The sequence below is a fragment of the Dioscorea cayenensis genome, chromosome 2, assembly GCF_009730915.1.
Source record: "Dioscorea cayenensis subsp. rotundata cultivar TDr96_F1 chromosome 2, TDr96_F1_v2_PseudoChromosome.rev07_lg8_w22 25.fasta, whole genome shotgun sequence".
NCBI classification, from domain to species: Eukaryota; Viridiplantae; Streptophyta; class Magnoliopsida; order Dioscoreales; family Dioscoreaceae; genus Dioscorea; species Dioscorea cayenensis.
The window spans coordinates 19,242,304-19,264,068 of NC_052472.1; the positions used below are offsets into that span (position 1 = coordinate 19,242,304).

Genomic DNA, 21,765 nt, shown 5'->3' on the forward strand with positions numbered 1-21,765 from the left:
GGGTCCAGTATAATAAATTTTGTAAAAAATAATGTTAAGGGGATGAGAAGAACAGAGTTTTTGTGTGGAAGATTCTTGCGTGTGGGTCCAGCATAATAAATCTTCTAAAGAAGTGATATGATCAGAAATAAAGAAATTAGGAGAAGATACGAACAGAAATATTCATGGCAAATTGGTCCAACTTATACAATAGAACAGAGGATATTATTTTGTGGTTAAAAACTAAGCCTATTTTAATCAGCAAATTTGTCTCTTTCTTATTGATGATCATGTTTGTTTCCTTAATTCAAATTTTTACCACAATATAATTTATTACTCCAAGAATGTACCTTCAGCAAATACTTGTATAATTCATTAATGCCTGCTTGGCAAAATGCAAGCATGTCTCTGTGACTGTGCTTAAGGTACTTTTCCTTGATAATAAATGTGATGCTTTTTGTTGAATAATCTTTTGGTCTAAAGTGCTAATCCTTGTGTTCCATTCTCTTCAGGAATCTGCAACCATTTGTTATTTTTCATTTTATGCTAAAATTGTGGGATTTTTTTTTTAACTTGATTTCATCTCAAATCATAATATTATTTATATTAATTTATTTATCTATATTTTTGTGATAATTTGGATAAGCCACCACAAACATATATATATATATATATATTATTTTAGGTCTCACCTGGTGTATTGGAATTTGGAAAGGAGTCAAGTACTTAATATTCCACATTCAAGTGTCTTAACAATTTAGTTATTACGGTATTATTACAATGGTAAAATATTGTTTACTAATTAAAAAATATAATTGTGTATTACCATATTTTTAGTTTCCTCTCATTTCCTAACATGGTGACAAAAAAAAATTGAGCAATATAAAAATGAAGACTAGTATTTTTCTATGAACATTGATTTTTGACCAAGTTACCACACAAGCTTTGGCGGAGTAAAAGGATGGCGAGGCCCTCATGTATATGGGTTCTCGGATGACCCACACACAACTACTATCACACTTCTAGAAAATGTGCATTCACCCATGATTCAAACTTTCACCATTTATGAAAGATTTTAATGATGACCCGACTACCAATAGACTATTTGGTCGTTAGTGAATATCTTGACCATTATCAACATGGAAAAATATAAGTGGAATAAAAATAATAATTATTATTATGATTTTTTACTAAGTTGTCATAGAACAACTTGATCACTAATTAACTCGAAAAGATATACATGCAATAATATCTTAGTGAATACAAGTCAAGGTCTTTGAAGTACTGTCTATGCTCTCACTATCATATGCTAAAGCACTCTCATTGGATATTGGATAGCATTATTGTTCTTTCTTCTTAATAGCTTTCAACAAAATTATCAATTTAGTTGATGCAAACTCAATTAATTTTTTCTTGGAATATTTGAATGTTTCTAATAATCATATACAATATAATTAACCTAAATTTATCTCAATGAATATTAGTCAAGATCTTTGAATGTCTATGCTCTCCTATCAAAGGTTAAAGCACTCTTATTGGATAATATTATTGTTTTTTCCTCCTAATAGCTTTCAATATCATAAATTTGGTATGCATGTCATTTTCATTGATTCAATCCCAATTGATTTTTCTTGGAATATTTGAATATTTCTACGAATCATAAACCAAATAATTAACCTAAATTTATACTGTGTTAAATAGATGTATTTTATGTTGGAATTTTTTTTTAAATTATAGCAGCATTAAAAGAAAAAAAAAATTAAAGAGGTGATTTATAAATACATTGAATTCAATCTCCAAACTTGGCGTGTGGGCAAGAATATACTGCTCAATATCATCCAAGTGTTAAATAATACTCCATTGGTAACCATACAATAATAGAATTGGTATTTTATTCCCCTCCCAAGCCCTACATCAAAGCTTAAAGATTTTTATTTTTTTACCAAGCTTACAGATTTTTCTCATAGAAACTAGTATGTTTTTTAATATATTTTCTTTGTGAATAAATCCATAATAGTACATAAACAAGGAAGTTAATAGCCTATTGAATTCCAGAAGTTATAAATCTAGGTGTTGAAAATGCACCATAAAACAACATGGAAAAAATAAAATAGAAATAGTACAATCATATTGAAAAATAAATTAAAATTAATTAAATTTATTTCTGAGAATTCAAATTCATATAGATTTTTTTGGAATAAAAACTTTATAAATCACTTGATTTTTTTTTTTTAAAGACAATTAATATAAATTATATAATATTTTTAATATAATAATATTACTTATATAAATATCGAGATAAGTTCCACAAAAACTGATTTAGCTTGAGCTTAGCTTGAAAAACAAAATTGAGCTGGGCTCAAAAGTTCAAATTTTCAAAACAAGCTAGAGTTGACTAGTAGAACTCTTCTAGCATATTCTAGGAATTAATATGTAAAAACTTTCTACGAAGAAATTGTTTGTTTGTGCTTACAATAATGAAAAAAAAAAGAAATGGACAAATAGACAAGTTGGTCTCGAGGGAAATTCTATGCATTTTGGGGTCTATTGTATAATTAACTTTTTATAGAATAATATTATTAAAAATTAATAAATTCAACTAGAGAAGTAGAAAGACTTAAAGTCAATTAACCATGCTTTGATTTATCTAGACTTTCTTATGCACTTCTCATTTTCTAACTTGTTTAGCAAGCATTAGTACTATCATAAATTGAAGAAGACTAGTATTTTTTCCATGGACTGAACAATTTGAGCAACACTCACATATATATATACACACAACACAAGTCATCAAGCGAGTTGATATGTGGTCAAACCTAAAAATTATATTAGTAATAAAGAAGCCTGCCAATTTGTAATATATGATGTAATATATTTAAAAGATAATTGCGGAGTTAGTTAAGTACTTGTTTTATTTATAAAAATAAAAATAAAGATAGCATTATATATCTTATATTCTAATATAATTAAAATCAACGTAGACTTATTCATCTCCAATTTCATAAAAACCAACCTATTTAAATATGATTTTTGTGCGTCCAAGTTCTGATATGATTCATTAATTAATCGATACAAATTTTGTGACTTGTATCTTCTGTTTGATTATTTGTAGTTGTTTCTGTTTTTAACAAAATTGTAGTTAATATACAATAAAGTTTCTCTAGTATTATATTATGCTGAATAATTGTTAAGTTAAAGGTAGATTTGAAATTTCTTTAAAAGCGCCAAAACTATGAATATTTTCCATGAACAAGGCTTTGAAAGTTTCTATAAAAAAAATGCTTTGAAAGTTCAAAGTCTTCAATAATTATAAAAAAATAAAGAGAAGTCATCTAGTGGAACCCAAACTCCACACTGGGGTGGGATTTCAGACTCTAATTTCCAAATGTTGGTCTTCGTGGAAATTTATGCTTTTTCTTCATAAGTATGGTTCATATCTTCTTCAATATTATTTGCTGACACTACAAAATTAATTTTGGAGTTTTATAATGTTTTTCAACTAGAATTTAATAGTGATATTATATATATATATATTGAATAAAGTGGATAAACCACAAATTTATTAAAAAGGAGTATACAGGAAGCAACAAAGTACAAAAAAAATACATCAAACAAAGAAGCAAAGCAGAAAACTGCTATCCTCACCAGGGATGAGAAGAACAAAGAACAAGGAAAGCAAAAAAGATGAAGCAAATAAGAGAAGAGCAATCTGAAGCCGGCGAAGTCAGCCATCTGGAGACACAGGCCAGCTCAGAGAAAAAGGAAACAAATTACTCCTGAGTCGGATTGGGCGCCAGATCTCCGGTGCGGTCAGTAGATCTGGAACTGAGGAAGATTAAAGAACGCTTGATCTTCTGAGTACCCTCTGAGGCTTCCAGTTGGTGGGAGTCTGAATCTGCAATAATCTAAGAGAGAATCATATTAGCCGTTTTATAAATTGTAGCAGAAGTATGTGAACATGTTTGGTTGAAAATACGATTATTGCGTTACAACCAAATATTCCAGAAGATGGCTCTGGAACAGAGGTCCCAAATATTTCTGAGAGAAGAATTATTAGAGGGTATCCAATTGGTCCAGATGTTTGATACTGAGGAAGGTAGAGTTTCAGTATCGAATAAACATTTGAAGAAGGACCAAATTCTATCAGAGTAGAGACAGTTTAAGAAAAGGTGGTCCACTGACTCAATGTTATTATGACATAGAATACATGTGTCAGTGGCATAAGGGTTGCACCTTTTTTTGAATAGGTTCTCAAGTGTTAGAATTTTGTTATCCTAGGCAAGCCAACAGAATAAGGTGATTTTGCTAGGAGACTTAGTTTTCCAGAATTTGGAATAGAGTTGATTGCGAAGTCCTCCATCAATTAAGAAATTGTAAAAGGATTTGACAGTGAAAGTTCTATTCTTTTCTAATGACCAGGAGTAGGAATCATCATGATCATTGGAACAATCCGGTAAGGAATTTAGCAAGCTGGCAAAATCATTTGAAGTGGCAGATCTAAAGGGATTACCCTGGGAATTGATAATATGAATAAATTGTTTTAAAGTAATCCAAGGGTAAGGGCAGTCTAGAAAGAGAGATTCCTAGCGGTTTTTGGGTGATTGGCCCTCTAGCCATCTATCATACCAAAATAAAGTTTTTTCTCCATTGCCAATTGATTTGATTAAGCAGGAACGAAATGAATGAAGTATGGTATTAATTCCCGCCCAAAAGAACGATTTATTTCTTGGGGGTTGTGAAAAAAGGAAGCTTGGGGAATCACTGTATAAATAATTAGCTTTGATGATCCTGGACCAACATGATTCCGGTGTAGTTATAAATTTCCACCACCATTTTCCAAGTAATGCTTTATTGAATTCCTGAAGATCAAGGATGCCTCAGCCACCCATGCTTCGAGGTCGACAAATTCTTTTCCAAGCGTTTAATCTTATCCCCTTAGTTCCCAGATCAGGGCCTTTCCAAAGGAAGTCTCTCCTGATTTTGTCAATTTCTTGTATGACCCAGATAGGAAGTTTGAAAATTGACATCCAATAAACTGGAATTGAGGATAACACAGAGTTGATAAGAGTTAAGCGACCCCCCAAAGAAAGGTAGATAGCTTTCCATGGTGTGAGTCTTGCACGAACAAATTCGATCAACTTCGCCCAGTCAGTTCTTCTGGGTCGTTTGCCAGAAAGGGGTACCCCAGATAAGTGATGGGAAGACAATCTCTATTACAATTAAGAATTCTTGTGGAGAAGGAATTCGGTTGGTAACCGAAATTGGTGGAAAAAAGGCATTTTTTTTGAGAAGTTGATTGAAAGACCAGAGCAGCCTTCGAAGAGATAAATAATTAATTTAACAATTTTAAGATCTTCATGTCCACCAGCCGAGAATATGATAAGATCATCAGCATATTTTAAATGCCAAATGCTATTAGATTGGTCAAGTTGTACCCCAATCAGTACTTTGGAATTAATCGCGTGATAGAACATGGCACTAAGGGTATCAGCCGCTAAAGCAAAGAGAAGAGGAGAGAGAGGATCACCTTGCCTCAGACCTCTTTTGCAGCGAATGTAACCCTGAGTAGTACCATTAATGAGAATGTGAGTTTTGGCAGTTTTGAGAATGGTGTGTATCCATGAGATCCAACGATTGCCAAAACCTCTAGCTTCTAGAATCTCAAGTAGAAAATTCTAGTCCAAGGAGTCAAAGGCTTTAGCAAAATCAACTTTAAGAGCGTAGCCAAGAATTTTCCTTTTTTGAAGATTGAAAATTACTTCCTGGACAACAATAATATTATCTGTAATACATCTACCATTAATGAATCCGGATTGAGAATTATCCACTAATGAACCAATCTTTTGGCTCAATCTAGTGGCAAAAACTTTTGAAATGATTTTACATGTAAAATTGATAAGGCTGATGGGCCTGAATTCAGAAACCTTAGTTGGGGAGTTAGTTTTGGCAATAAGAGCGATGTGAACCCAATTGAGTAGTTCAAAGTTTATAGTGCCATCATAAAAGTTACTACAGATTTTAAATATATCTCTCTGAATAAGACTCCAATGTTTTTGAAAGAAGAATATAGGGAATCCATCTGGACCTGGAGCCTTGTCTGCGTTAAGATCAAACACAACATTTTTAATTTCTTCAGAAGAAAAAGGAAGTTCTAGCCAAGAGAGATCAACTCTATTTTTGAAATTAAAAAGGTGGTGCCAGTTAAGTAGGAATCGATGAGAAATCGGGTACCGAGCAGGTTTTGGAAGTGGTCAGTGAAGATTTTTCCAATTTCTTGGTTACCTTCAATCCAATTCCCATTACTTCGAATTCTTGGGATAAAATTTTTATTCCTCCTGCCATTAGCCAGAAGATGGAAATATTTTGTATTTGCATCACCCTCTTTGAGCCGAGTAATTCTAGAACGCTGTTTCCAGTAAATCTCCTCTTGTTTTAGTAGAGTGTAAAGTTCAGATTGAATATGGGTAAAACGGGTAGATTCATCCACTAAGAGATTTCTCCTTTCTCGTAAGGTGTCAAGTGAATTTAAATCAGCAAGCAAACATTTTTTTGTGGATATTAGAGGCACCAAAATTTTCTTTTGCCCAAATATGAAGTTTAGATTTTAAATAAGAGAATTTTTTGGTAATGATGTAGGCCCCACAACCAACATGATTATGGTCTGACCACCAGCCTTGAATTAAGTTCTCAAGAAGATCGTTGGAATACCAAGATTTTTCAAATCTGAAAATTCTAGAGCGAGCGTAGTGGTTGCCGAAATCCAAGTAAATAGGGGAGTGGTCGGAACCGATTCTTGGAAGAGAACTTTAGATTGTTCTGGGAAAAATTAGTGGCCAATCATGTGTGTAAAGGAATCTGTCCAGTCTAACCCATAAGGGATTGGGTTGCCCATTAGTCCAAGTAAAGTTGCGCCAATGTAACGGAGGATCAATAAGGTTGAGATCTCCAAGAAGCTGTTGGGCATTAGCAATTTCCCTAGGGTTAGGGTTTCCTTTGTTTTTATCGTTCAAAGTGAAAGAGGTGTTGAAGTCTCCACAAATTAGCCAGGGTAATTCATGTAAATTTCTGATAGTGTGGAGTTCATTCCAGAATTCAATTTTAGAAGTGCAGTCATTAGGGTCATAAACACTAGTGCAAGCCTAATTAGTGTTGAGTGAAGGATTTGTGAACTCTAAAGTGATAGAGAAGGTCCCCTTGTGAATTAAGGTACCCGTAACATTAGAACTATCCCAAGCAATGATGATGCCACTAGCGGACCCAAGGGCTGGAAGGTAATCAAATGAATTCAGTTTCGAGCCACCAATTGCTCTCCATATGAAACTATGAGTTTCATGGAGTTTAGATTCTTGTAAACAAACTATATCTGCTCGTGAAGAATCAATTATGTCTTTAACTAAATTGTGCATAGAGGATCTGCCGAGACCCCTAACATTCCAACATAGAATAATCATTAAAACAATTGAGGTCTAACTGTCAGATCTCGAAGGAGATCCTATAGAAGAAGTAAAAGTTCCAGCCCTAGAAGATTCTAGACTACGAACTTTAGCTAGGCATTTAAGCTAATGGTTTGGGGATCCTTGAAATGTAACACCACAAGCATTACTATAATTAAAGAATTGAGTATCATTCCATGAAGAAAAAACAACTGCATTAATAGAATTAGGCGTACCATCTCTAGGATTGTTAGGGACTTTCTTCTTTGAAGATCTGGGTGGAAGAGGAATGAAACCGGCTTCTTCGTTCCATTGACTAGAGGGTTTCTTTTGTCGATCACTTCTTCTAATTTGTTGTTGAGTCTAGCTAGGAATGGTAACAACAACAGAAAGCTTCTCTGTAGGTAGAGAGTCAAGTGCTTCTTCTACAATCATGTCTGGAGAATGATCCATCTTCCTGATTAAAGATTTCCCTGAAACAGGAGCAAAATTAGAAATCAGGTCATCCGGGTGAATATCAGATTCCAACTGATGAATATTCTCCTCATTCAGAATAATTTCATCATCTGCTATCCCATCAGTAGGAATGTCATCATCATCCCCCCAATCAAGCAGTTCATCATCGGAATGATCCAGTGGAGTGACAGGTGGAGTAGGATCTTGAGAAAAGAATTTCTCTGAATTAATGGTATGAACCAAAGTCCAACCTCCATGAACAAAGATCCACTTATATCCATCAGGGATAGGAATATTCGGGGGCAGGGAATTTAGATGTGTAGGTAATACATTTGATTTAGGGGAATCGGTTTCCATTGGAATAGCTATTTCCTTTCCTTTAATTTTAATTGAAGAATCTGGTAATGAAGAGGTTTGATTAAGTGCAGAATTAGTCAACAAATTCGGATCAGAATTTTGTTTAATTGGGTTCGAGTGAGAATGGGCTGATTGATTTGAATCAATTAAAGAATTAATAGAATCAGACCCATCCCGAGGCAAACCCAATGCTGCTGAGAGATCAGCTTTGAATTCGGATGCGACCAAATCCCGAGGAGCTGATAAATCTTGAGAGCCCAAGGATTGAATTTGGGTGCCTAGAGATCGGTTTGATTTTGAATTATTAAGGGAATCAGACGGAGAGAGATCCCGAGGCGATCCAGCCACCCGCAAGGCTCCAAGATGATCCAAAGAAAGCTGATTACGATGCACACGGATGGCGTTGAGTGATCTTTCTCCACGTGATCGCTATGTATGAACATCGTGTCCCCTTCCTCGTTTCTCTCTCGAGGAACCGGAGGAATTTGGGAGACCGCAGCGGAGCAGTCACCGGAGCTCCGGCTTTCCTTAACCAAGGACAAGCCGTCTGAGCTCTTGGCGGTTGCCTGAAGGTTTCCAGAAGGAGCTGGTGGTTGGCAGGAGGAGGACATGACTAGATTCTTCACAGAGGCAGAGCCATGAATCAATTTCGAGCGGATAATCGGAATGCCATCATCTTCGAGCCGAACTTTAAAACTTCTTACTCCCACGTCGATGATCATCTTAAAAGGAAAGCGAGTAGGGGATGTAAGTCTCACCAGGGCTCTCATATATTCTAGGGAAACATCTTCATCCTTTTGAACGAATATTAAATCTTTGAGGGGCCTTAGAACCTCCACAATGGAGTCCCAGTTCCAGCAATGGAGAGGGAGATTGGATAACCTGACCCAGTTGTAGTTTCCGGAGGCAACGGCATGAGATCCAAATTTCGGCGTCCAGTGGGAGAGACTGATGGTGCAAGGGCCGTGTTTGGTGGAGAGGGTGATTTGATTTTTCTTGACAATAGCAATAGCTGCTCTTACCGTGAAGTGGGTGAGTATGAAGTAGTCACCAAACGGAGTAATGTTCTCGCATTGATCGGAATTCAACTGATCTGGTAATGCAGCATGGAGCGATTGAACGCTAGCGTTACCAGAGAGAATTTTGATAATCACTCGTCTTTTAAGATCCTCTTTAGATTGGATAATGGCCTCGGAGATGGGTAGAGAGACCCTAAGAGAGGAGATCTCAGAGTTAGGGCGAGGAGCGGGTATGTAAAGCAGAGGTTTGGAGGGAGGTAACTTCCTCGACAAGCTAGGGTTCGCAGCGGGGACACCATAATGAGAATGTTTGAGAGGACATCGAGCAGCGAAGTGCCCGACTCCATAGCAGCGGCGGCAGGTAAGTTGGTGGCGACAATCATCAACTTTATGTCCCGGTCTAAGACAACACTTGCAAATCTCTTCTGTCTCCGGAGAGAGATGGCGCTTCAACGAGGTATTTAAAGAGGATGCGGTGTTCTCTGGGGGTGGGGAGAGACGAGCGACGTTTGCAAAGGATATACCATCCTTTACAGGAGAGTTCTTGTTCTTCGGAGGTTCATTCACTAGAGTTTCAGGTTGGGAGATCAAGGGTTCGGAGGTTAAGTTTTGATGAAGTGGTGCGGATGAGCGAAGATCCCTACGAAGCCCTCCGTGGCTCTGACGAGCACCTCCGCGAGCTCCACCATGCGAGAAACAAGCACCACCTCGAGCTCCGCCTCGAGAAAGATGAGCGCCACCATGAGATTCTCGAGTGCCACCGTGAGAATCCCGAACGCCGCCGTAAGGATCCCGAGCGCCACCCAGGAACCTCATCCCTATTTATATATATATGTATTAGACAAATATGCTAAAATTTCTCAAAATAAAAAAAATGATATGTTAACAAGTTATATAATTATTTTAAGATAATGTTATCTATATATATCTATGAGAGGATAAACAAATTTAATTTATAAGGTATCATTAATTCTTTGTCCACCTTAATCAGTATTTCTGTTCTTTTGATTTATTTTAAAATTTCCTTTACCTTTTAGGTTACCCTTGGTGCTTAACTAAAAAGTATTTGATAGAAAAATTAAGATAGGTAAGATAATAAAAAATAAAATTAAAAATTAAAAAAATTTATTATAATTTTTTTGGATAATACCCGAATTGGGCCCTCTACTTTTCTCTCTCTTCCCTTTTGGTCCCTCTACTTAGAAATGCGCCCCACTAATCCCTCTACTCTTGAAAATGACTCAATTTAATCCCTCTACCTTTAATATATTTCCATCTAGCCCTTCTATTCTTGAAAATACAGCCAATAATTGATCCATTTTAGAGTAGAAGGGACTAAGTAGGACCATTTTAAAAAATAGATGGATTAGTGGAGCGCATTTCTGAGTAAAGAAACTAAAAGGGAAGAAAGAAAAAAGTAGAAGGACCAATTCAGGTATTATACCTAATTTTTCTTAAAGTCTTCTCATATAGAAAACCTATGTTTGAAAAAGTACAAAACAATTAATTTGGGACACCACAAATATCTGAATTTCGTATATATAAAAAAAAGTCATCCAAAAATTTATGCAAAGCCAAGGAAGTCATAGCTCAGCAGCATGGCTTTACTCGCAGAAGGTAATAGTGGTTACGGATTTCTAGTGTGAGCTCAAATTTGCAACTCTAACCCTTCATTCCCGGATGGGTGCAGAACAGGATGATCTGATGGTTCCGGTGGGGGTGTGAGGTGCTAAGTTAACTCAAAAAACTCACTCAAAGAATAAACCACTCACACACAATCAAAGCAAGATAAAGGAGACAAGCAAATTGGTAACCCAGTTCGGCACAACCTTGCCTACATCTGGGGGCCAAGCCCAGAGAAACAATCCACTAAAAGAGGTATAGGAACAAGGAGTACAACACTCACTCACTCTCTCAATACAAAGAATATCCTTTCAAGATTGCCCGACGGCCACACTCTCAACTCTCACCGAAGAGTCTCTCACTGTTAGCTCATCCTAAATCTTCGAGCTGGATCTCTTATATAGACGCACCGACGTCTCATACAATTACCTTTTTTAGAATTCTCCGCGGCTTTCTAAATTAGACACCTTCCAAAGTTAGATGTTGCAACACCCAGTTACAACATGGCCCACCTTACTGAACATGATTGAGTTCTAGCCAGATTCACCCGAATCTGCGACCTTTAACCTCCCGGTTCCTTCAGTCCGCCTCGTAGCAGTTGACTAGACCCGAGCTCCTCCTGCCTGCAGCTGCTTCCTTCCTCACGTTACTTCAGAAGGTCTCCCTCTCTCGAGGGACGTGTCCACCAAGGCACACGCGACCACCTTGCCAAAGATAGCCATCGAAGATCTTCCGATCTTCCTTTCCAAACTTGGCCCAAGTTTGGTCTTCCCAAATGATCTTCGTTTGACTCATGGAAATATTGTTACTAAACTTGATCTCATCTTCATCCAAGTTTAGCCTTCAATATCTTCAAGCATGATCTTCAATCATCCATGCTTGGATCTCCAAATCTCTAATCATATAATATACAATCTTTAATCAATCTCCTCACATGACTAGTCTCCATGAATAGTTCCGCCCATAGATAGCTCTTGCTAAATATGGTCTTGATGATCTCCTTGGCATGTCTTTACTTTATTTAGTTTGTGTCTTCAAATAGCTTCACACCAAACTAAATCTTGTGTCTTCTAATAGCTTCATACCAAGTTTAACTTGTGTCTTATAATAGCTTCATATAATTTTCATGATTTTGAACTCTTGCCAATAATAGAATATTCCTCTCTCTTCAAATAGATCTTTCTAAAAAGGAGCTCTATCAAAGATATGAATAATCATCCCGGATCTCACCAACGATAGATAATCATACTTAAAATAAAACTTACCTTTCTTAAAAGGATCCTATAGTCTTGATACACTTTCCAAAAATAGTTTATCATCACATGATTGTATTGAGAGGAATATCTACTAAATAATATCTCCACCTTGATCTTTATTAAATCTCCACCTTGATCTTCATCACATGTCATGACAACATCTTTTGCTACATCATCATCCTAGTCACATTTTCCTTTAATGAGTCATCTCTAGCCACGTCATCATTCTCATGCCATGTCACCATTTGGCTTGTCATATAATGTCAATCTACGTCATCAGACTTAACATGATCAATTATTGGTCTTGCACATGCACTTGATTAACTGCGACTATCATATTTATAAAAAAATGTATAATACCTGAATTAGTCCATCTACTTAGGTCACTTTGCCTTTTTAGTTCCTCTACTCAGAAATGCTCCCAACTAGTCCCTCTACTTTTGAAAATGAAACCACTTAGTCTTTTTACGCTTGAAAATGACCCAACTAGCCCCATGTTAAAAGACTAAGTGTGCTCATTTTCAAGAGTAGAGGGATTAGCTAGTTTTGAGCATTTCTGAATAGAGGGACTAAAATAGCAGAGTGACATAAGTAGAAAAACCATTTAGAGTATTCTACCAAAACAAATGCAAATATGAATACCTCAATGGAAGATATTGGGCCTATCATCATCAAGAATTGTGAACCTTGAAACTATGCATAATTTAAAATTGCGACTTTCTAGCATGAAAAAAAAATGAAAATAACTTACTAAAATATTTATACACTAATTTTTTTCCAATTTTTTATAAAAACAACAAGTGCCACCCTACAAAGGGATTGTCAAGAGAAAAACAGGTATAATGGTGCACAAATTACAGTGGCTTCTATCTACGAGAGAACCAATGAACAATACTACTATAATATTTATGCAATATTGCAGTATTTTTATAGTATTTGTAATAATCTACCTCCATGCAATTAAATAAATTTATTAGAGTTGAGATCTTTGCTCTAATATCATCTTAAAAAAAAGATTCAAATCTACCTTAAAAACATAAGCCACGGAATTTATAAAAATGAATTACAAAAATTATACTAATGGAGGATTATTAAATTTAATCACAAATAAAACAATTGTTTTCACTGATTGTGATAAGACAAACATATACGTGACTGTAACCATATTTTATGGTTACTTGAACCCGAGTGATAAAAGTCTCATGCATCTTTTACAATGGAGACAACACCATTATACCAAAGATTTTTTAGCTAGGATAATTAATCATTAGTTAGTGCAAAGTAACCCAAAAAATAACCTGAATTATCATACTCAATCAATGTGGAGATAAAAATTAGTTTAGAGGTCCCTTGAACTATATAAATTTATTTTTAAACAGGCATTTTATAAACAAACCATAATATAAACACAAATTGCCTAACCAATGCCGGGTTATTAGTTACTCTAGCATCATTTTCTAAGTTAATATGATTATAACTACCAAAAGGACAACTAAATGCTTGAGGGACTCTGTACCGGTACAACCATGATATAAATTTGAATCATTAATTGCAAATTAATTGAAATGAAGCACATTCCCATTAACTTCCCCTATTTATCATCAAACCTAATTCAAAACTAAATGATAATGAACAGAGTTTCATCAATGGAAGCATGTCATTAGAAGCATACATTATATCAAACAAGTTAGCTTGATGGTTGATCACAAGCTTTGCAGTTTATATGTCAAACTTTACTACTGAATGACATGAGCCGTAAAAAATCATGAATTAAATATCATAAGTCATTCATTTTTTTTATGCCAAAAAGTTTGGTCATGCAACGCTAACATCATGATTCGTTGAAAATTATCAAAGCTTTAGTGACAGTTTGACTTTTGGGCCAGACTTTATAGACTCACTAATCATTGATGATGGGTTACTATGTAATTTCGCTTTTACTTTGTACAACACTACATGTACTTCTACAAAATGAGGATATGTTGCAACTTTAACATTTTTGATCCATTGTAAGACCTTTTTATGGGGATTTAATATTCTCTTCAGATCCTTTTTGTCTAAAAGCTGCACCAAGAATGAAAAATAAATAATCCAAGGATGTCTCTGTCGAACCAAGGTATCTAGTATAGCCTATTGAATTCCAGTGGCTATAAATCTAGGTGTTGAAAATGCACCATAAAACAACATGGAAAAAATAAAATAGGAATAGTAAAATCTTGTTGAAAAATAAATTCAAATTAATTAGATTTATTTTTCAGAATTCAAATTTAAATAGATTTCGTTTGGAACAAAACTTTATATATCACTTGATTTTTGTTTTTAAAGACAAATAATATAAATAATATAACATAATAATAGTACTCATATAAATATAAAAAAATTGTAATATATTTATATATTTCTAGCTATCGACATAAGTTCAATGAAAACCGACTTGGCTTGAGCTCAGTCCGAAAAGCAAACTTGAGCTTGTCTCAAAAGTTCAAAATTTCAAAACAAGCTAGAGTTAACTATGAGAGCTCTTTTGTCATATTCTAGGAATTCATATGTAAAATTTTCTTTGAAGAAATTGTTTGTTTGTGCTTACATTAATTAGAAAAAGAAAGAGATAAGTAGAGAAGTTGCTCTCCGTGGAAATTCTATGCATTTTGGGGTCTATTGTATAATTAGTTTTTTTAGGAATTCATATGTAAAAATTTTTCTTTGAAGAAATTGTTTGTTTGTGCTTACATTAATTAGAAAAAAAGAAAGAGATAAGTAGAGAAGTTGGTCTCCGTGGAAATTCTATGCATTTTGGGGTCTATTGTATAATTAGTTTTTTAGGAATTCATATGTAAAATTTTCTTTGAAGAAATTGTTTGTTTGTGCTTACATTAATTAGAAAAAGAAAGAGATAAGTAGAGAAGTTGGTCTCCGTGGAAATTCTATGCATTTTGGGGTCTATTGTATAATTAGTTTTTTAGGAATTCATATGTAAAATTTTCTTTGAAGAAATTGTTTGTTTGTGCTTACATTAATTAGAAAAAGAAAGAGATAAGTAGAGAAGTTAGTCTCCGGGGAAATTCTATGCATTTTGGGGTCTATTGTATAATTAGTTTTTTATAAAATAATATTAGTAAAAATAATAAAATTAGAGAAGACTAGAGGAGTAGAAAGACTTAAGTTTTTTTAAAAAAAGACTTAAAGTTACTTAACCATGCTTTGATTTCTCTAGACTTTCTTATGCTCTTCTCATTTTCTAACTTGTTTAGCAAGCATTAGTACTATCATAAATGAAGAAGACTAGTATTTTTCCATGGATTGAACAATTTGAGCAATATATATATATATATATATATCTATGTTAGTGCAACTGTACTATTATCGGCATGATTTGACACTCAGTCAAGATGACGTGGCAGCTTTTGTGATGTGGCATCATTGATGACATGGCAAAACATGATGACATAGCAAGGAGTCTTGACTTGGAGGCAAATATCTTGAAGATCTTGGTGGAGCTATTTTTGGTAATAAATTACAACTTGAAGACAAGATTATATCAAGACCATATTTAGGTGATTTGATTGAAAATTAAATATGGATAGAGCTTAATTGAAGAAATACGTATTAATGGTATGATTGAAGAATTATTGATGGTATGTTTTGAAGAAACCTTAATGAGGATGATTGAGGACTATTAAAGGCAAGATTTGAAGACATGCCTATTGGTGGCATGATTGAGTTGATTGATTGAAGATCTATTCTTGGGAAGATTTGAAGACCAAATTTAGGTGAATTGAAGATCAAGTTTGGTAAGTTTCATAAAGACGCACAAAGGACGTGCGCCCCTTGCGAGGGGACTACATGGTGAGAAACTGAGGAGATATGCTAGTTGCCGGCAGTCGGGATCGGAAGATTTGGTTGCACCTACTCAGACTAAACATGATCGAGAGGTTAATGGGTCTTGAGGTCATTTGCAATGTAACCAAAACTCAGTCAAGTCAGTAGTCAAGGCCATGTTGCAATTCATGTTACAACAAGAGTTACAACAGCTAATTTCGAAAGGTTTTTTAAATTAGTAGCCGCGGAGATTCGAAAAGAGGTATGTGCTATATTTGAGACGTCGAGACATCTATATAAGCTACCTTGCTCGAAGATTGTGGGTATCACTTGTGGAAGAGAGTGTGTGAGTACTAGAAAATCTAGAGAGGGTAGTGATCTTTATTGTTGAGAGAGTGAGTGACAAGTGTTTGTACTCATTTATTTTCACCTTTTTTGTGGATTGTCTATCTCCGGGCTTGGCCTCCAGACGTAGACGAGTGGACGCCGAACTGGGTGACCAATCTTGTGTGTCTCCTTCTTGCTTGGTTTGTGTGAATTTTCTTTGAGTGTTTTTGAGTGTTCTCTAAACCACAAACCACATCGGCGGAACTAACAATATATATATGCATCATGTGCACAACACAAGCCATCAAGTAGGTTGATCTATGGTCAAACCTAAAACTTATATGATAATAAAGAAACCTGTCAATTTGTAATATATGATGTAATATATTTAAGAGATAATTACGAAGTAATTAGTTAAGTACTTGCTTTATTTAAAAAAAATAAAAAATAGCATTATATATCTTATATTTTAATGTAATCAAAATCAAGAGAGAATGTCTGGCCATTAGATAGCCCAAAGGTATAACACCAAAGTGTAAAGAGGTAGGTCATGAGTTCAAATCCCTCTCCCGAGTAGTACATCTGGGTTTTAATGCTGTTTGGTATTGTTTATATTTATAAAAAAGAGCGTTTATCGCCTATTATTAAAAAAATCAAGAGAGAATTATTCATCTTCAATTTTATCAAAACCAATCTATTTAGTTTTGTACGTCTAACCCAAATATTCAAGTTCTGATATGATTCATCAATTGATGCAAATTTTGTGACTTGCAAGTTGTATCTTCTGTGTGATAATTTGTAGTTGGTTTTTTTTAAACAAAATTCAAAATTGTAGTTAATATATATTTAAAAAAAAAAACAAAGACTTTAATGTGATGCATACAAATACAATAAAGTTTCTCTAGTATTATATTATGCTGAATAATTGTTAAATGAAACTTAGATTGGAAATCTCTTTAAAAAAAACCAAAACTGTGAACATTTTTCATGAACAAGACTTTGAAAGTTCAAAGTCTTCAATAATTATAAAAAATCAAGAGACTTAAGGGAAGTCATCTCGTGAACAATGACGAAAGCAGAACTAAAATTAAAGGGGTGCTGAATTTAATTTTAAAATTATTTTAAATATTAAATATTCTATTAATTCAAATTTGAGATTATAATAATAAATATTTTAAAAATAAAATATATATCTATCTAAAAATTTTGGTTTATGTGTAAAACCGCTATCATATCTACATAATTAACGATTAACTCAACTAGTTAAACACTAAATTAACAAATACTGTAATTAAAAAACAACTTTAAACAAATTCATATATAAGTCAATTATTAAATACAACAATTATTCAACAAATAATTTATAACTAAAATTTTCATAACAATTAATAACAACAAGTATATAACATTTTTTCACAATAATTTTCATAATGAAACAAATATTTAACAAATATCTAACAACCATTCAACAAATATAAATATTTTTACACAACAAATAATCACACAAAAAATTAAAAAAATTAAATTAGATATAAAACAAACATGGAAAAAACGATAAAACCCTATAATGAAATAAAACATATACTTGGAGATAATTGATCAAAGAGAAAAAAAAACTCACCAATCCAGGATATCTGCAATGTTTTTTTTTTATTTTAAAGATTTTGCGATAGCAATTGCATTTTTTAGGAATTTATTTTATTTTTATATTAATATCCTAAATATTGATAATTATGTATTGATAAATTTAATAAAAAATCTATATATAAAGTTTAAAAACAAAAATATTTGAGGATTTATGTTAGGCTAGTCATATTATTTATTATCACTCAACATCAAATTTATTTAATACAGTAATTTTATTATTTTTATTTAATTTATTTTAAATAATATGAGGTAGAATTTAAAAATAAAAATAAAAGTAGCATTTTTCATATTATAATAATGATTAATATTTTAATTATATATACGGGTGCTCAAGCCCCCACCCCCTCCCCACCAAAAACCGCCAATGCTCGTGGAGCCCAAACTCTACCCCAAAATCCGCCAATGCTCGTGGAGCCCAAACTCTACAATAAAGTGTGATTTCAGACTCCAAATGCTGATCTTTGTCCACATTCATCGTTATTTATGTTCTTTAAATTTATTTGAATTTTCCTTTACTTTTTAGGTTACCTTTGTTTGATAGAAAAATGAAGATAGGTTAAAAGAAATTAATTATAATCTTTTCTCAAAGTCTTCTTGACAATCTCAAAGTCTTCTCACATAGAAAACCTATGTTTGAAAAATCCAAACCAATTTTTTATTTTTTTGGAAGAAATGGATAAGCCTCGGATTCATTGTAAAAAACAAGAGACCAAGTACAAAAGAACAAAGACAAAGAAAACAACATAAACAAACATAGATCGGCCATCAGAGGTGAAAACAGGGCAATAACAGAATAAAACAGGACAAAATGGGCAACCAGCAACAAGGGTAGGAAATGATATAAATTTGAATCATTAATTGCAAATTAATTGAAATGAAGCACATTCCCATTAACTTCCCCTGTTTATCATCAAAGCTAATGCAAAACTAAATGATAATGAACAGAGTTTCATCAATGCAAGCATGTCCTTAGAAGCATATATTATATCAAACAAGTTAACTTGATGGTTGCTCACAAGCTTTGTAGTTTATACTTAAAACTTTGCTACTGAATAACATGAGACGTAAAAAGTCATGAACTATATATCATAAATCGTTCATTTTTTTTATGCGGAAAAAAGTTGAGTAATGCAACACTAACACCATTGATGCATTAGAACCATATTTTTATTGATATTACATTTTAGGAACATGATTCATTGGAAATTACCAAAGTTTTGGTGACAGTTTGACTTTTGGGCCAGACTTTTTAAACTCACCACTTATTGATGATGGGTTGCTGTGTAATTTCGCTTTTACTTTGTACAACACTTCAAAATGAGGATTTGTTACAGTTTTAACATTTTCAATCCAATTTAAGATCTTTTTATGGGGATTTAATATTCTCTCCCAATCCTTTTTGTCCAAAAGTTGCACCAAGAATGAAAAATAAATAATTTAATAAATAGCCCCAGCATGACAACACTCATCAAATTTTTTTAAAAATTATATTGAATCGAAATTTGAAGTTTGATATTGATTCTCAAAATATTGTAACATCAAACAAAGAAAAAGTATAACTAGGCTCAAATGATGCGGTGGTGGATAAAAGTAAATTCACTGATCTCATAACATCAAGGAATGTCTTAACAATAAGTTAATGCTTGATATTATTATGTTTGATAAACTAACCTCCAATTGCATTATCTCACAGGCAAGGCTGAGGTCTGCAATGGAGGGTTGAAAATTTCCCAACAAGAACTTAGAGTTTCCTTTAAGCCAAATGCTTTCGATTTTTTGAGAGAGATGAGTCCAGAATTTTCTCTGCTTCCTTTGCTGCTTCCAGATTTAAGGCAAGACCAAATATTGGTGCCAGTATACTGTTAAAAACAAGGGAGGCTGCATAGGAAGACAGTAAATCTTATAAGCCCTCTGAGATGACATCAACCACCTTCAAATGGGATTTTTTTTTTTTTTAAAATAATTGGAGGAGCATGAATTTAAATTAACAATAAATATAAAAACTGCTATCATGGAGCCTAATACAGCATATAACTTTGAGCCCCTCATTGAGTAGCTGCGCATTGAAATCACATATAAAACATGATTCATAGAAAAAAAAAAAGGACATCATAATAGCACAAAAACTTTGCTAATGTTACAAATCCATTGTCAAATAGCATATGGATACAGATGATTAATATATATACTTCTGTATTCAACAAATCAATGAGAAGCACATAATGATGATTTGTTTAGAAAATATAGCAGATAACTGATATTTGTGGCCAAAAGTATATGAAGTTTCATAAGTTTTCTCCATTTCAGCAGTAAAAGTTGAATGCTCGAAAATAGAAACTATGATTGTGAGGCCTAAATTATACTTCAAGAGAGGATTGAATGCCTACTTAACTGCTTTTAAGTTTGACCACAATATACATGGAAGTGAATAAGAAAGAAGTACCAAATGCACAGGTTGTTAATTAAATATTACTGAAATATTCTAGTACCTGAACCACGACATAGCTAGGTTTGAATGATGCCAATCCAAGATTGCCTCAATTTTGGCTCTGTTAGGAACATCAGCAGAATACCTAATTATAACAAGGTTACAGATATCCATTAAATATGCTTAGAAGCTCCAAAAGGCGAAGAATCATACAAAAAAAAAATGTATTATACTAGTGAGACCAAAAATCACCCTTTAAAAATTAGCCAACAAGAATGCTTGAAAAAGTTTATCCACTTTATTTAAAAAAAAGAATGCTTGAAAACATGTCACTCTCTGGCTTGGTGCTCCAATTCAGCACTTAACAGAAAGGGATCACCCAGATTTCTTCCCTTGCTCATTTCACCACATTAACCAATCAGAATTTTATACAAGAGGCCATGGTAGGAGACATTGATGACCACATAAATCATTAAAGCATTATTAATTTGATCCTGAAAATTCCTAAAGACAAGGACTATTTCCATAGCTAAATCTACAAGACATCCAGATTCATGCAAGATCATATTCTAGTCCTTGCCGTGAATGCCATTAAAATCAATTTTTGTATCAATATCAAGTTTCGTAGTTTGCAAGCTTGCAAACATAATTATTACAATTATCTTTTAACCAAAGATGGAAAAAAGAACCAATAAAGACAAGCACATCTCAAATGCAAAATTACCAGTGGTCTGGAACTCCTGGGAATGCACTAGTGAGATAGATACCTCAGAATTGCATGGCTGTCCATAAAACAATAAAAATACAAGGAATACTAAAGTCAGCATCAAAACTAACAAGGCAAAAAAAAAGAACATCCTCTGCTGAAATGAACCAATGTGTTAGCCAAAATAAGAATGAAACTTCAAGGAACGAACACAATATTCTATCCCTTCCTTATGACTATTAGTGAAATCATAAATGGATTGTTATGAAAGCTTCAACTTTCAATTAGATGAACAAACAAAAGGCAACAAAAAATCAAAAGAAAACTTGAAATTACCTCTCAAACAGCTTAAACCTTCCATCAACAATAGCCGGAACTTGTCTCATCGGATTTATTTCTGCAATAGCACAGCACAATCAACAAAAAATATTTTCCTGAAAACAAGACAAAAATTTGATCTTTTTTGATAAGCAAGCAAGAGGGATCCAATTCCACAAATTTCAATACTTTTCAATCAACTATCACGTTTTCTACAAACATCTCAAGAAATTAAAATATCAACTTAAGAATTCAAAAGAAAAAAAAAGAAAAAAAAGAAGGGATTTCACAATCAAAGACCTCTGAATTCGGGACATCGTTGCTGGGCCTTGGCGAGATCAATCCTCACCTCCTCGAAATCAATCCGGTTGATCCTAAAATCCAAATCAACAAAACC

The 21,765-nt window shown here is 33.6% G+C and overlaps 1 pseudogene; it reads right to left on the reverse strand.

The window, feature by feature from the left end:
• Nucleotides 1-19,537: 19,537 nt before the first annotated feature.
• On the reverse strand, nt 19,538-21,762 carry LOC120274041 (annotated as a pseudogene).
• Between the last annotated feature and the right edge of the window lie 3 nt (nt 21,763-21,765).